Raw genomic sequence first — 17788 nt, forward strand, 5'->3', positions numbered from 1 at the left:
GATTGTGATGCAGAGTAAATTTGAGAACCACTGGGTTCTAACTACTCTCTCTGTTTCATTTGGCCTTGATCTCTGTGACTCCGCTGCACTCTTAACTTTCCTTCTCTTTCTATGTTCAATCTTTCCCTTTCATTTTACATGCTCTAATAGGTGCATTTCTGTCCTCAAGCAGCCTAACTTAAAAATGTGTTCCTAATTATTGAGCATCTAGAGTAGTCAGGATCCAAACAGGTTAAATGGCCAACCAAGATGGTTGCTGTATGGAGTCAGGCAGGTAAGAGCAGGAAGCCAGAAACATTCTCTGAGCAGAGAAGGAGATGACGGGACCCACTGAGGCTCAGGGATATTGAGAGAAAGCAGGATGTCATTATTGAGCAAATGCTTCTCCCCTTAAGGAAGCCAGGAAGGCCACAGGACTGTCAGGAGAGCTGACCCAGAGAAAATTACGGTCTTCCCATCAGTTTTTAAATCTCCGTGTATGTAGGCGTGTGTGTACATATATGACCTAGCACATATATGTAAATACAGTGAGTCTAATGTCTGGGCCTTGTGAGTAGGCGTTAGTTATGTCCATGTGTTCCAACTCCCCAGCTGATCTCTGTGTGTTTCTTCTCATTAGTTTCTGAGTTCTAACTGGGAATCTAGAGGAGGCACAGGTGGAGGAAGAAGACAGCCGGCGATGTTAACAGAGAACAGAATCTCTGCTCCCTCGTTACAGAGGCTGATATAATCCATCTATCAACTGCTCCCTTTCTGATAATTCTGCTTAAGGTGCAGATACAAAATTAAAACACACAAACAACAAGGGACTGGCAACACCATAATTTAATAACCTAAGGAGGCCTTCACAGTCTGTTAAGGTATTTTGCAAGTTGGAAGACCAGGCCTTCAGTGGATTATAGCAATGAGCAATGATGCCACTGAGGGTCTTTCTGGAAAAGTGCTTGACAGAATCTATTATATTATGGATGAAACTGTGAAGTAGTTGATTAGTTTTGTGGCACTGAGTGGTATGGTTAATAAATAAGTTAGCCTGTGAGCCACAGAGAAACTTACCTCTGAAACACAGGAACTGGCGTCTTGGCTCCGCCTACCCCCTTAAGTCAGGACGGAGCCCCTAGGTCATGATTAATGCCGATGAGCAGGTTTCTTAACACGTTATTTAAAATGTGCGGCATCCACTACTTGCTTAGCAGTCAGTTGCCATCCACAGACACACATAGCTATCCTGTTCTCTGCCTAAAGCCAGAGCTTCCAAGAAATGCACTGCTTCCTTGTCCTGCCCATTAAATGAATAAATTCCAAGGAGTTCCCAGTATGGAGAATTCTTTGCTGCTGGAGCATATCACACAGAGCAGACCCATCTACCCACATTTCCAGCCAAACTTTGGGAAGAGCATGATGAGCTGCCTACCCCAGTGGACAGAACCTCTGCCAAGATTTTCATAAGCCCAAATATGGATAAAATCAGACTCTAGAGACTGTTGTTCCTTCCACCTATACTTTCCTGCTGGCTGGAGGAGCTTTGGTGTTTGCTTCTTGTCCTCAGCAAGCCTTGTCCTAGGAGACTAGGATGGGAGCCTGCCTCCTTCAGTTGTGCTAATGGTGGTAGAACAGTTCTAGGGAGATGGGGCAAGGGAATGAGTATATAAAAAAGCAAGATATATAGTAAACTAGACATGTGTAATGAAATGAATGTGAGAGATTTAGTAATGGAACCAGGAAATGAGCCCAAAGGACTGTGTCTATTGGGGAAGTCCAGTTAAAAGCAGTTGTTGTGATTAAATTATTAGGGAATTGACGACCTAATAAATTTGCAGAAAATGCAAGTTTATGGCTCAGAAACTGTATTCTTGTCTTCAGAACTTCATAGTTTGCCCTTTGAAACAAATACAAGAGGAGAAATGCTGCTATAAATTACATATGTTTCAATTAAAGTAGTATCTTAGCCTTTGAAATTGCTAAAACATAGGTCCCCAACCTTTTTGGCACCAGGGACCGGTGCTCCTATGAGAATCTAATGCCTGATGATCTGAGGTGGAGCTGAGGCAGCGATGCTAGTGCTGGGGAGCGGCTGCAAATACAGATGAATCTTTGCTTGCTCACCGCTCACCTCCTGCTGTGCAGCCCGGTTCCTGACAGGTCATGGACCGGTACCAGTCCGCAGCCTGAGGATCGGGTACCCCTGAATTAGAGTGAATGATGTGGCCAGTAAATTATATACAATTATATATTGCAGTTCATCCATTCTTCCACTCACCCATCCACCAATTACAGGTCTGCTCTGTGCCAGACTCTGTGCTGCAAATACAGCAATGAGCAAAGTAGTCAAAAATCTCTACCCTCTTGGAACTTATCTTCTCGTGGGGAGGCAGACAGAAAATTAAATAGCAGGTCAGAAAGTGATAAGTACCACAAAGAAAGTTGAAACAGTGAAAAGGGGACAGAAGTGTTGAGAGATTATAATTTAGATGAGGTGATCAAGAAATAACTCACTGAGAAGATGACATTTGAATAAAGACTTAAAGGCAATAAGGACATGAACCATATAAATATTTGGGAAAAGAGCATTCTGGGAACAGCCCATGGAAAGGCCTCAAGGAAGGAGCATGGTTGACATATTTGAGGAACAGAGAGGAGGCTAATGTGATTGGAGATGAGTGAATGAGAGGGAGACAGGTAGGCCATGAGGTCCAAGGTAACCAGGAAGTAGATAGTTAAAATCACTGTAAGAACTTGGACTTTAACTAGGAGTGAGCTAAGAAGCCACTGGAGGTTTTGAGCTAAGCAGTGACATAACTTGACAGATGTTTAACAGGAGCCCCCTGGCTGGCCTCATGTGAAATGGAATGGAGGTGGGCAAGGGCAAAGCAGGGAGCCTGGGAGAAGGCTCCTGCCTCAAGATATGGTGGCACCTTGTCCTGGTGACAATGAGGCTGATACAGTCAGGCTCCATCATTTTTTGATGTATCAGATATAGAATGTGAAAGAGAGATGTCAGGCAGATTGCAAAGCGATTGTGCCAAACAGCAATAAGAGTGGAATCCTCGTTTACTGATATAAAGACTGAGAGGAATTGGTGCCAGGCAGGAATATCAGGAACACCTTCTTGGACCTGTATGTTTGAAATGCCTATGTGATATCCAAATGCAGATGGTGAGTAGGCAATTCGGAATTCATCTGAGTCCAGGGGAGAGGTCTGGAACAGAATTGTAATTTGAGAAGTCAACAACGTATAGGAGGTATTTAAACCTGTTTGTCTGGATGAGATCACTTAGGGAGTAGTATAGACAGAAGTTAGATGAAGTCTAATAACATGGGCAAGTGAAGTTTGGAGGCAGGGTTGATGATAAAGAACCAGCAGAGGAGGATTAGAAAGGTATGGCAGAGAGACTGGAGGAAAGGCAAAGAAGCGGGCAGTGCTGCTGAGAAGGCAAGGTGAGCACAGGGAACTCATCATCAGGCTTAGCAAAGTGGCATCATTGGCACCTTGAAAAAAGCTGCTTGGTGCAATGGTGGCAGCCAAAACGTGAGGGCAGAGTCTTGTTCCATGAGTGTCTTAAGTCTGGAGACGTCTCACGATAGCATCAAGCATTGCTCTGACCTCCTGTTGTTGACACAGCCTAGCTGACAGCCATCTGAGAGTCTCCAGAAAGGGGAGAGGAGGCACATAATCCAGCCTTCCTGGGGCCCTGTGGGTCAGTGTCTAGAGCCCAGCCCTTCATTATATCCCCATCTGCAATTGGTTACAGATGGATTTGGGCGGGGTGGGGGGGTGGAGAAGAACATGATACTCAAGGGCCATTTCAGGGCTCAAAAGACAGAAGGGAGGCAAGGAAGGGGCACGCTTGTTCCGTGCTGCCCTTTGTGCCGCTTCCAGAGGAGGTGGCCACTTGGGTCTTGGCCTTCAAACCCCTCTCCTCTACGGTAAAAGACTAGGGTAATGTCGAGGCCTTTCCCCTCCTTACGAGCAGCAGCAAGCATCCCTTCTGAAGCCACCAATCACATAACAATCACTGCTGCACACAGGTCTTTGTCATCAGTAGAGATGCCCTGTTTTAAGACACAAGGCCCACTTTCTGGCTCAAATGTCGAGTCTGATGGAAGGCCAGGCATTAGAAGGAGAAGACACAAAGAGATAAAAGTGGGAATTTCTTCTTTCTTTCTCTTCCTCAAGATCAAAAATTTCATTTATTAAACATCTATCTATATAGAAATCTCTCATGTCATTAAGACAGTTTAAATGCAGTTCCAGCCCTCTAAAGCTTGCAGTCGAAGACAGACATGTATGTGGATGAGCATATGAAAGACAGACGGTGGAACCAAAACACTGAATTTCCACATAGATAAGCAGGATTAAATATTTACACCAGCAGTATTCAGTTATGTGACGCGGGAGCCATTTTTGCGATCATCATTAACGACATCGCCGCATGACTGCTGCCTGCCCTGCAGAGTCAGGGATAGTGCACATTTGAAATCGAGAAAGTCGATGGCTTGTAAGAGCTGCCCTTGAAAGGGCCCCATGTGGCTTAAGAGCAGTAATCTGAATATCACTGACTTACATTATATATGTGTCAAGGGCATGTGCATTATTATTTGAGCTTTTTTCTTGACGTTTTAATCAGTAGACTTTTTACCTGGGACTTAGCTCATGGCCATGGGTTGCACATCTAGATTTCTGTGACAGAATCCCACCAAGCATATGGCTCGGATGGCATGAGAAGAAACACTAACAGTTGTTTTCTCCTTGACTCCTTTCTTACTTTGCATCCCTGAGTTATCACATGTTACAGGGCCTTCCTGACCTTGTGCCACTCGGTGAGAGCAGACACCTCTTGCATACCCCAGCTATCTCTCTTGTCCCTCCCATTAACTTCCAGCTGGTGCTAATCAGAGCCCTAAAACTGTAGTGCTAGAAATTGCTGCAGAGATCAGGCGAAGTAACTAGTGCCCAAGACAGGGAACAACTCATCAGGACTAATTATTAGAGATGTTAGGATAAACTCAGGTCCCCCGAGTCCCCACACAGGACACTCCACCACACCATGGTGCTCCTCAAAGAAGCTCCTCAGAGGCCTCCAGACAGAAGCAATCCCCACCTCACCCTCTGCATTCCCATGACACTTAGAGCATGTCCCCCTCTTTGCATGTCTTCTAGGCTACAATATGAGGGTCACAGCCAACTGCCTTTGATTCATCTCTGTGTCCTTACTGCTGATACAGCCCATGTCTTGGGAATATTATCACACATATAAGTCAGATGACTACAAGAGTTTGTAAGTGCATGTCCACGAACAAGTTTTGGCAAAGCGCCTTCCTCCTTACCCTGAGCCAATGGAACAGGGAAGCCTGGACCATCACTGGACTTGAGTGGGCACCTCATCCTGTCTGTTCAGAAGTAACTTCTTCTCAGAGTGCTTTCATAAACACATCTGCTGTCCAATGGCTCTCAATCATTCCCTACTCTTGGAAAGTGCCATTTAAAAACAACAGGCAAATGGGCATGGAACCCGGGTAAGCAAGGACAACAGCAAGGGTAGGGAAATGGCACTGCCATGGGAAGGTGTTGGGAGCTCTTGAGAAATAAGAGGATGTCATGCCTTGCACACAGTGGCAATTAGTAGGGGTTGATACCTCTGGATGGAGCCCATGGGATCTGGTATTGTGTACAGTACCTCCTTGTGGGATCAGGTCAGAACAGGAACCCTGGCGGGGCTACTTCCTTGGGTAGCACATCTGCCTTTGGAACACAATCTGGCTTCTATACTGTCTGGCCCCATAAGTTTGTAGATGCCATTGTCCAGCCCGTGGAGCAGTGGAAGAGCTACCTGAGGCCATCGAATGTACAGCGAGAGGTAGGTGTGCCAACCTGGTCTCAGTAAGCTGCCACACATTTCTTAAAGCAAAACCAGCAGTAGGTAAATTTTTCTGACTTCGAGCTGTCAAGAAGCTGTTACACGCTTCTCACTGAATGACAGCTCTATGCTTCTGGAGAAGTGGAGAGGGGAAAGCCACATAGCATATTGACAGGAGACATTCATGGCCTGCCCACAACCAGCATTAGGTCAGCATAAAGGTACCTGCCTGGTCTGTTGAGTCGTAGGTTAACAAAGGCCTGTTCCAGTTCAGAAAGCACTTATGCCCACCTTCCCCACCCACACCTCCCACTCAGTGAGGCTCCCAGTTCACAGCACCCACTCAGGACAGAGGGAAGCTCTGCTTCATGCCTGCAGAGCCCAGAGCTACAAGGTCATGAAGCAGAACAAGGCAGGCAGGCTGCAGACACCGGCACACACTGGCTATGTCTTTAGGGGGGTATCCCAGGCCAAAAACTCTTTATCACAACAAGCTCCAGAATACAAACGATTATATTTATGGTGAGGAATATGGTCAATAACAGCTGAGAAAGGTACCAGAAGAGGGATTCTTACACCCTTTTTTAGATATCTGCCTTCGTCTTGGTTCATCTTTTACTGCATAATATCTGTGGTGAGAACGGAGCCAGCAAAGAGGGAACCCATGTAGCAGCGAGGATGTGAGCCAGTACTGTGCTGGGCAACACTATGGTTTCTGAGAGACACAGAGTGATCTGTGGAGCCACCAGACCACTCCTGCGGTGTGAAAAGGACAAGTGAACAGCGTTTGGGGATCACTGGCCAACCAACTGCCCAGTATGGACACAACCAAGAGGCTCAGCTCTTGACATCCTGAGCAAGGCTGGGAGTCCTCTGGGGTGCAGCCAGGAAGGCTCGCTTCTCCAGTGCCTGGAGGAGAGCACCCTCTGCCTTCCAGCTGGGGTCTCAGCCCAAACCAGTGTCTTCCCAGCCCTCCTCTCCCTTCGGGAGCCTCAGCATCTTCCCAGTTTCCAGGCAAGAAATCTCTCTTCTTCCCTCTGTCTCTTCCCTCTTTCCTCTTCTGTGATCCCTCCATGGTTATCAACTCCTACATTCAATCAATTGTCAGGTCTTATCAGTTGACTCCTGGAAAGTCCCTCTTACCTTCTCCCTCCTCCCCTCTCCTCCTCTGTTCCTTGCCTGCCCTGCTCCCCAGTGCTACTTCCACATACCCTGCACAATGTAGACAAATTTGTATTTCTAGAGTGACATGTCATTCCCTTGCACAAAAGCTTTAGCTATTTCTCCATAGCTGACATCTTCTCTCTGTATCACAAGCATCTCTCATCTGTCCCAGCCAATAGCTTGAACCATATCACTCACTGCTTTCCTCCACAGCAAAACCAGACTACTGCTGCTGTCTGGATAGGCCTGCTACTTCCTCATTTCTGGACCTTTGTTCATTTCACTTCCCCTTTCCTGGAACACCCTTTCCCTTCTCTGCCCAGCCTGCCAGCCTAGTACAGAGAGCACATTTCCATTAACACCCTTCCAGACCCTCACTCTCAGGACAGGCACTGTCAGCACTCTGGACCTTCCACCTGCCTCAGTACAGGTGGGGTTGGCCCAGCCCTCTTGTCATATAGAAAGCCCTTGGGAGGCAGAGAATATGCTTTACTAATGTTTTATTCACTCTCTCAGTCAGCATCCAGGATAGTGATTTATATTTAATAGACTTCTCCCCTCCAAATAATATTGAAGAATTGAATCCTCTTAGACTCAAGTGAATTAAGGTTTTATATCTAAATTCTTACCTACTTGGCCAAATACCCTTTGTCTAGTCTTCCTCATACTCATGGTAGGCCCTCAGAGAGTGTATTGTCATTGACAGTGTGGGTAGAAATGATTTAAAAGTTTAAAAAGTGGGCCTAAAAGAATAACTGGAAGGAGTTATAATTATAGATCCCTTAAAAGAAAAAGTTGGATGGTCAATGGAGCAAGGGGTGAGATCTTCATCACTCTTGCATTCTCTCCTTGAGGGGGAACCATTGTTCCATAGCTTGTGTGGAATCACATTTTAGATTCTGAGGTTGGACAATAGACACATATCAGCCTTCTGTGGGCTCTCCTGGCCTAGAGGACAGAGGCAGGACAGGGGCGTGGGCAGGAGAGGGAACATATCTTTTCCTTGCACGCAAGAGAGAGAAGACATAAACGATCTCATTTAATCCTCCCTAAGATCATCTCACGTGAGTACTAATATTCCAATTTTATAGAGGAACAGAAGCTCAGAGAAGTTAATTTGTTCATGTCATACAGCTCATATGTTGTACCTAACCTCAGGTAGGTAGGCCTTGGGTCCAGTTCTGCTGACTGTGTACCACACTCCTCAGTACCACAATCCCACCTTCAGTAATGTTGTGGCTGTCTTCCTCCTCCAACCAGAGAGGAACTGGAAGAGGGTTCCTCTGACCCCCAGCCAGAGTAGTGTCTTCATCTTTGTTACAGCATTTTTCACCCTCAGTCTCATATGGAAAACAGGGTGGAAGGAGGGAAGGAGAAGAGAGGCAGGAAAATCTATTCTTAAATGTTAACATAAAAGACATGAGTTTGATTTTTTTTTAACAAGGGGAGAGAGAAAAGATAAGTTTTATGATTATAAGAACTATGTTCAAAGCATGAAATCAAGTTATGGTATTATCTAGCCCAAGCAGACAAAAAGGTTAACAGACCAAAAGCCTCCACTGGGAATGGTTTAAGAGATGGTCTTGCTTGGAAGGAGGCATATCAGCCATAAGACTTACCAGAGGTTTTTTTCAGTCCAGGGCTCCTTTTGAACTGGATTAGAGGAGGGTGTTGGTCAATTGGAGTGCTCAGGAACGGAATATTCTAGCTCACCACCATCTACTTCCCTGCCTCAGCAAATACACCGTGAGGAATGTGCCATCATCTGCCTTTATGACACACGGTTGTGCAGGGCTATGGGGCCATCGCTTCTGAGCCTCTGATATCCTTAGGAGCTTCGGCAATATGGGAGCCCAGAGGGGGGGTCTCTGGCTAGGGACAGCCTCACAGGAAGCGATTCGTGTGTGGTGTCTTTGGAGAAGTGCTGTCACCTACCTGAATCTCAAACCCTTTGACAAATGGGTCTGCCCATTCAGCCTCACCCAGGGTAAGCACCCAATAAAGTGCCAATTTAATTTTAATTTAGTGCTTTGCAAACTGATTGACATACCTGGGAGCTGAGAGTAGGTCAGCAGAGGGATTGAAGGGGAGATGGACCATCCTAACTGTCCCTTTGACCCATTTCCTCCCATAATGTAACCGGTGCTTCACCTCTCAAAAGAGCCACCCATGATACAGTTGCCCTTGGCTCCCACCACCCACCCCTCCCCCACTTCCACATAAACACTGGGAGATAAAACCCCATGTCACAGCAAGATACATTATCTGTCAGAAGGCTGTTAGTGGAGGAAAGAGAATGACAGCTCCTGCCTCTGTCATTGCTTGCTGATGTGGAAAATTATCATATGGTAATGGAGAGAGATTAGCCACATGCTGTATTTCTATCATGGAGGCACGTGGCATGGGGCGGGGGAGCAGTACAAGAAGCACAGAAACTGGGATCCCTGGACATAGAATAGTAGACAGTTTTGGGGAGATCTGGAGTCACACACATTCCAGACTATCCTCTTGGTTTGAGAGACAATTGTACATTCACTCAACACATATTAAATACCAATTGGGCACCCAGAATACCAAGATAAATAACACAGCCTGTGTTCTAAGGGGACTTACAGCCTAGTTAAGGAGACAGATGCACAAATAAACAGGTTATAGCAATGAGTTGAAGCTATGAACATGGTATTGGAAAAATACAGAAGAAAGAGAATAGTTTCGAAGAGGGTGGAAGGGGCTGCTCACCTAGAGAATGATTCTTGAGGGAGGGCCACATCAGTCAGAGCAGGCTCATTGTTGTGAGCAGCCCTCAGATCGAGTCTCAGTCACTTCTTACAGTGAACATTATTTCTGCTCCACGGTTCACTGTTGGTTCAGTGTTGGTAGGAAGGGAAGTTCACCTCCACAGTCTTCAGGGACAAGGGCTCCTTCCCTCCACTCACTGGGCCACAGAGGTCTCCCTGGATCCCTGGATCTGGCCAGCAGAAGAGGGAAGGGAAATGGAGTGTGGAGGGGTATGTAGGAGGGTTTGGAGGCCAGGTCTGGGAGTGTGGCCATAGCTCTCGTCCACATTCCATTCGCCAGAAAACAGTTAGCAGCACCTCTTAGCTCTCTGGGCGCTGGGAAATATGGTCCAGCTGAGAGCCCAGGGCATATAAAATTAGGTTGAGTAGACATATAGCAGTGTCTCTGCTACTCTCTGATTGGTAGCAATTTATAGCCTAAAAGAATGAGAAAGGACTTTGTCAGCTGAGGGAGCTACATATGTAAAGTGTAGAAGCAAATAATAGGAGGAGGAGGAAGAGGAAGGAGAGGAGGAGGAATAGAGGAAGGGGAGGAAAGAAAAGGTTTCTTTTAGGATGCACAGGGGAGAAACCAAAGATAAAGCCAGAAAAGAAGACTGAGGCCTGGTCCCAAAGGGCTTCAGGTGTGGACTTGATCCTCTAGATGAGGAGGAGCCACCAAAGAGATTTAAACAGAGGTACAAGTTCACTGTCACAAGGTCACTGATTGTGTCCCTGATTGTAGACAATGGGTTGGAGGAAGGGAGAAGCTGGAAGCAGGGAGATCAGTCATTTCAAAGGCTGATACAGCCTGAAATGAGAGTCATAGGAAGGAATGCATTGGAAAGATGGCCTTCCACTGGCCTCCTGAATCCACTAGGACAAAGTCCCGGGGCTGGCAGACCCATGCGTCTTCGGGATAAATAACTCATGCTTCTCCAGACTTAGTGACCTGTCCCCTCTGAGGACTCCTCCTGGGAGCTGATTTGTCCTGCCTGTTAGCAGCAGGAGTTCTGTCATGCCTTTCATCTCTTGCTGTTCAAAGGCCTATATTCTATCTGTGACCATGAACACACCAACACACAATTCTTTCATTCTGAAGAGTACCACATGTAGAATTCCAAATGACTCTGCCTCATTTAATCCCTGCCTTCTGCTTAAGTGGCTTATGAAAAAAAGAAGTTGAGTAACAACCCCAAACATAGAGCTTTGGTGGCTCTATCCTCCAGGGTTATTTCATCAGACAGAAACACACATACCTCTAGTGATAGCCAGTGTCCCAGAGATTTATGCTCCCATATAATAGGAAAGACTTCCTCCTCTTAAAAACCCTAGTACCTGCTGTAAGTACTAGATTATTTTTCACTGAAGCCTCGTGATTCGAGGGCAGGAATGAAGCCTGTTCAGGAACAGCAGAGAGTTGCCTTAAGGTTGCTGCTCAGTAGAAGGGGGCTCCCTGGAGAGACAGACAGAATTCTTAAAGACAGAAGGAAAAATGTCAGTGTTAGCTGGGCCGAAGGCAGGGGAAAGAGGGAAGGCTAGACAGGGGAAGGCTGGTGCATTTAGGTGTTATTCCTGTCTTGGTCTGGGCTGTTATAACAAATTACCACAGACCATGTGGCTTAAACAATAGACATTTCTTTTTCACTGTTCCAGAGACTGGAAGTCTAAGACCAGGGTGCCAGCAGGGTCAGGTTCTCGGTGAGGGCCATGCTCTTGCCGTGTCTTCACATGGAGGAGAGAGAGCTAGCTGGCTCTCTGGCCTCTTCTGATAAGGCGCTAATCCCATTTGTAAGAGCTCTGCCCTCATAACTGAATGACCTCCCGAGGCTCCACCTCCAAATACTATCATATTGAGGTTAGGGTTTCAACATGGGCATTTGGGGGCAACACAAACAATTAGCCCATTGCAGTGATCTTTCTGTAGCCCTGTGCTACGCCCTGGATTCCTTCTTTAGCCAAGTAGATGGCTCCATCACAATCAGAAAATTGCAGGATCATAAAATACTGGGGCACACTGGGGTCCCAGGTCCCTGAGTCTGTCCCCCAACCCCCGGGCAGGACCGTGCACCCTCCAGCTGTGCCTCGCCTCCCTGTCCATGCTGCTGGGGCTCTTTCTGCAGAGCCTCATCTCTTATCAACTGGTTTGTTTTCCGAAGGCAGAAAAGGGCAGATTTCCTCCCCCCTCACTGTGCTTCCAGATTCACTTTCTCTTAGAGATCATGCAGGTTTGAACACTGTCTCAGGACAAAGCACGGTAGGAGCTCAAAGGTAACATAACAGGAACTAGACAAGGACCTCCGGAACAGAACAAACAATTTTGTTCCTTTCCAAACACCTGACTTCAAGCCTAAACTTGGACTTCACTGAAAAGACCATAAGTTTTCTTCTTCCTACTCCCAGTTTGGATCCAACACTCCCAACAGGGCCAACACATGCAGTGACAGTCAGCATCACCACTCCTCAAGGAGAGGACAAACAAGTAAATATGTTTGCACTCAAGACCCTTGTCTCAAAATATAGTCCATGAATGAACAGGCTTCTGTGAAGGTCATGGAGGGAGACCAGAGTAAAAGAGTAGAATGTCCTATCCCGGGTGACATCTCCAGACAGCCTGAGAGAGAAAAAGAAGAAAAAGAAAGATTTAACCACTGACTCAGACTCATAAAAATATATAGCCTTTCTTAGAATGTATATTTAGATTTAATTCATATTAGTTCATTAGACTGACCAAAATTACCACCAGCAAAGAGATCTGGAGTAATTTACTAGACAGAGCTTTGAAAGATGTTTAAAGGTTTATCCTGTCCAAAAGTATATATTTAAATTGTGATAAGTTTTTTCAGTGTTTTTTTTTTATAAATAAGAATATTAAGATATTTTTAAAATATTTAGACAGAGGAGCCTTTGATGCTCCCTAAATCATGTTCTAAAAATTATTTGCCAAGTGTAAAGCTGGTTCTGACTAACATATTCTTAGTCTTATTCAGAGGACTTCAGAAAGTGCCTCACATGCAAGAACACAAGCATTTCAAGATTAGAGGTCAAGAGAGAATAAAAACACAGGCCAAAGCTGTTAAAGAATTATCACAACTTCACTGGAACTTGTTTGTGCCTTTACTTGGGGGTGATATAAGAGATCTGTTCTCAGCAACTTACTGACAAGGTGAAAAGCTCTAATTAGAGGCTTGACAGGCTGGCTTTGAGGGGAAAAGCTTTTGTTTACCTTCCCAATTCCAAGCTTCAGTTTAACCTGTCCAACTGTTTTATCTCATTTCAATGACTCATGAGATATGATAATGGTATCCAATAATGGGCCAGTTATTACGTTAACAAAATTCTCTGAAAATAACACCACGACCACTACCACTACCACCACCACCACCACCACCACCACCACCACCACCCTACACATACACACTACACATAGGCATGAAAAAATTTCTTGTCAGGAATGTTCAGAATTAGAGTCTCATTGTGTTCAGTAATGCTTGCTTCAGCCCTCTAGAAGTTTGGCACAATGTTTGCTGTGCCCTAGAGACAGAGAAAAAGGTCCCTGCTATCATCTGAGGGGAGAGCATCTGATTGGCGTGAAAAGTGATGCCAGTGGTAGAGGGTTCTAGCCCCCTGGACCCACAGCTCGTTCTGCCATTCTGCAGTGACTGGGAAGTTGCAGTGGTCAGTTGCTGACTATCAAGCTGAGCTGAGCACCCTAGGTTCTCACCAAGATCTCAACCTTTAGTAAAAATTATAGAGCTTCTTGAGCTTCCGTGATGGTATAAAATCATTTCTAGTAATTATAATTTCCATAATCCCTTAATAGATTAATACTATTACCTATTAAATCATACCCCTCGATTATACGAGTTGAGAGTATAGCACTATGAGATGAATGACACTCATCATTCTCCCCTAACAGGATGCTGGAGTTTGGGGTTTGATCATATATGCTATAGGGGAATTCAGAGAAGCCAGAGAAAAAAAGGCCACCTGACTTTCAGGCCTTACTCAATAACCAGTTGGCAATTTGCCTCTCTCAGTTTCCTCATTTGTGAAGTGAAGGGTTGGATCAGACAGCTGCAAAGACCCCTTCCAGCTCTGTGCTTTGTTTCTGTAGTTTTAAGTTGACATGCGTTAGTTTTAGCCCTAATAGTCTGAATCAAATCTTGATCATTCTAGTCCATCAGACTCCAGAGAAATTTAGTTGAGTCAGAATCCTGCCGTCCCCAGACTCCTGGAATTTGCACTGGATCTCCCGCAGGAATCCCTGAATCCTGAAAGCCAGCCATCCTTCCACAGACCCTCCTGACACCTACGTACACTCTGCCCTCCCTGCCTGGAAAACCCAGCTCCACCTTCAGAACTGCCTTTAGAACTGGCCCCACGACAAAATCCACTTCAGGCATCCCTTCCCTTTCTACCTTCTCTACATTCAGTGCCTCCTCCTCTCTTCACTTCCTCCTTTGTACTCCCAGAATATCCATTCCATGCCTGCATAACAGTACATATTGTACATGATCTATTGTACCTGCTTATTTATCTGTCTTACACCGTCTGCTGGGTTGTGCACCTCATGAGGGTGGGAATTTTTGCATTCCGTCACCAGCACAGAGCCTGGCAGATAGGCAGTCAATGAATATTGTTTGGAAAAAGGGTGGGAATTTGGGGGTGGGGGAGAAGTGAGGTCTTGGCCTAAATGTCTTTGGAATTCTACCACTGGGAACAGATGACTTAGGCCTGTCTTGTCACTGTGTCAGATCTAAAATAAGATAGGGCCCGATCTGGTCCAGCAGAGAATATATAATGAAACAGACACAAATTAATTCTTCATCTTCCATTTCTTGTCTGTCAATATTTCTTTCTAACGTCTGGGAGAGGACAGGAGTATTCTGTGTTGTTTTACTTCATGTACTCACCTCTCCTCCCCTTTCTTCTTTAACTACATCCAGAGAAGTGTCAGAGAGACCCTTATTTTATTTCTCTCTCAGTGAGGCCAGCTAGCCAGCTAAGACTGGCAGTCAGGAAGTAGTTAAGAGAGTACCAAGAATAAATTCCTAGCTGCTTCTTTAGGAATGGAAAGCTGAATACGTTTAAGGCTTGAAAAGGTCAACTGCCTTCCAGAGGTTTGCGGGGGCAGAGGTTTGATTTCATCCATTATGTGGTCTTTGGCATAATGTTCATTTCGTTTATTAGCTACAGTGGAGACTTATGGAGTAAACGTTATCACAAGCAGAGACTTAATGAGATCTCAACTGTATCTCCTGGATGTAGTGGAAAGCAACGATTTTGGTAATAAATAGAGAACAGCATCTAGTTTGTAAATTCCTCTTTCCGTTGCTAAGTTTAATCAGATCAGTGAAACTGAAGGGAATTGTTGATGACCAAAAATTATTTTCCATGCCTTACTCCGGCCAGGAAACATTACTGCTAATGGAAATGGCATGTTGCTCTGGCAATGGTAGGGGATGACATTTGTCATTAGTCTAATCCAATTGTTGCATGTTAAAAAATATATTTAGACCAAAATCTATTTAAAGCCAAACTGGAACTGAGGCTCCATGTCACTGTTACTAGTGTCACTGGTTCATAGAAGAAAAATTCTGTCCAAATAAGCTACAGAAGTCTGTAGCAGTGGCCATCCTAAAAGGGCCCATGAGCCATGTGATCTTGTCCTGACCCAGTGGAAGCATCCAGCGTTAGGCTGGGTAGACCACCATGGTGCCCAGGTTGTGGTCACAAATACCCTTTTCTGACATGGCAGAGGGCAGGTTAGAAGAACAGAGCACAATCTCTGGCGGGTCCCTGTTTAGTTTAGGGTTAAAAAAAGAAAGAGGCACAAAAGGGAGACTAATGCAGCTATCTTTTTCCCAGTTGTGCTTAAATACTTTTTCATGATTAATCATAGTTAAAGATTTTTACAAATTACCTTCTCACAAGTTGCTAAGTATTTCCAGGGCAGGGCCCATGTCACAGTAAGTTACTGTTAGCACACAGTAGGAACTTCATGAATATTTTATGAAAGGACTTTACAGCAATGACGAAGACATCTGGGACATTGATAGCCCCAAAGGGAACATGGTTAACTTCGGCCATCCTTAGGGACTGGCCTCGAGAACACATATATAACCACCAATAAGATTCAAACTCCAGATGACCTTTTCGATGCAAAACAAGTGATCCTAGGGTTCTCTTCTTTGGCCTGTGTTTTGTTTCTCCATTCTCCAATAAATATATACAGTATCCAGGCATTCTACACACAGACTATTATTCTTGAATATTATAGATGACAGCTACCACTTATTAAGCACCTCCTCTCACTCATATTATCTTTAATTTTCACTTAACCTTCCAAGATTGGTATTATTAGCTCTATATTTTTAGATGGAAAAGATAAGGTTAGAATAATTTGCCCAAGGCCAGACAGCCAATAGGAGGCTGAGCCAGGACTCACACCAGGGCTGTCTGAAGACAAAGGCAGAAAAGAAGTAAGCACAGAGAACAAGGTAGCCCCTGAAATACCTGCTGATAGGAAGGTAGTGGGTGAGGGGAGGAAGACCCTGGAGAGGAAGTCAGGAGACCTGGTTCCTAATCTCAGCTCTAATACTCCGTGACCTTGAACAAACACTTCCCTCTCTGGGCCTCAATTTCCTAATATGTAAAAGTAATACTCAAATAATCTCCGGTTTTCTATAAACTCTTGAGCATTTTGATCCCTGAGAACTCTCTCTGGTACTGTCTTTTTCTTTGATCCTATATTCCACAAGTGATGGGTGGCTGGGCCAGGGAGAAAATGTCCTTGTTTCGTAGACACTGGCTCTCCCCTATTTGGCTGGGCGGCAGGTGACTACAAGGGAGAAAGTATTCTGTACATAAGAACCCTGAATGACCTCTCTCCAGCATCTGCCAGGTGACTTCATCATGGCCCATACTCCTCTGCTCTTTTCCCAGAGCCAATATCCTAATAAATTGTCTTTGCCTTGGATGAATCGAATGGTAGAATCTCAGCTCCAGAAAGTGTCCAGAGGCTCCCTCCTTCTCCCCTCAGGTCCCCATCTATGCATGAAACTCCTCTACAGCATCTTCCCCGTCTTCGTTTAACACTCTGTGATAGAAACTCACCAGGTCACAAGAAATCCCTTCCGTTTTTGTGCAACTCCAGTTGTTAGAAAATTCTTGCTTCTAAGCTGACACCTGGGCTGTTTAACTTCCAAAAGGCTGGTCTGAGGTGTCATAGGTGCAGTGGGTGTCCTCCCAATGGCACTGTTAAGTATCCTCACTTGGCTAATGACTCCCACTAATTGCTTCTCTGTCTCTGCTGTCCCTCCTGCCTTATCTTCCTATTAGGGGTGTGCTTTTGAGATCATCACCCACCTCTTCTCATCATTCCTCTGAGTAACTTAGGAAGAAAGCCTTGAGCTGTTAAAACGATGTGTTCTCCCCAAACACTGAGCTGGTGCTGAGAAGGGCCCTGGAACTCAGGATTCCTGACTAGTACGTAGAGTTTCCATGACACCTCTCCACCTGCCTCTCTCTCTCCTTCTCGCAGCCCGTTGATGTTGCCCCTCTTTCCTCACCACTGCTGACCTCTGGGATTGGTATCTCCCATCTGCAAAGAGGCTCACTCTCCCACAGTATTACTTGAATTTTTTTTTTAAAAAAAAAAGACCACTATCTCCTTTTTGCTTTCCCCAAATCAGACAAATACCCTGTCTTCACACCTTTTTAGCTAACCATCAGATAAGGATTACTCCTGCACCACAAGCAGCAAAAGCAATAGAGTTGCTTAAATCTGCCCAAGATCCCTATGCCTCTACTCTACAGACCTAGTAACACCTGCTCATCATACAGTCCACACAACCGACACCCCACTTCCTTACAGGAAAATCCTGTTCCATATCCCACCCACCAGGACCATGACTCCATCCAAAAACCAGAACCTCTGTGTTCTTCCCTTCCTTACGGGCTTCCTGGGCCACCGATCCTGCAGCA

General features: G+C 45.4%; 1 protein-coding gene across 15 annotated transcripts in view; it reads left to right on the forward strand.

Moving 5' to 3' along the window:
- CACNA1C (calcium voltage-gated channel subunit alpha1 C) overlaps positions 1–17788 on the forward strand; it is a 606859-nt gene that overhangs the window by 443107 nt on the left and 145964 nt on the right. The window lies entirely within an intron of this gene.

The sequence above is a fragment of the Pteropus alecto genome, unplaced genomic scaffold, assembly GCF_000325575.1.
Source record: "Pteropus alecto unplaced genomic scaffold, ASM32557v1 scaffold76, whole genome shotgun sequence".
In the NCBI taxonomy this organism is placed as follows: Eukaryota; Metazoa; Chordata; class Mammalia; order Chiroptera; family Pteropodidae; genus Pteropus; species Pteropus alecto.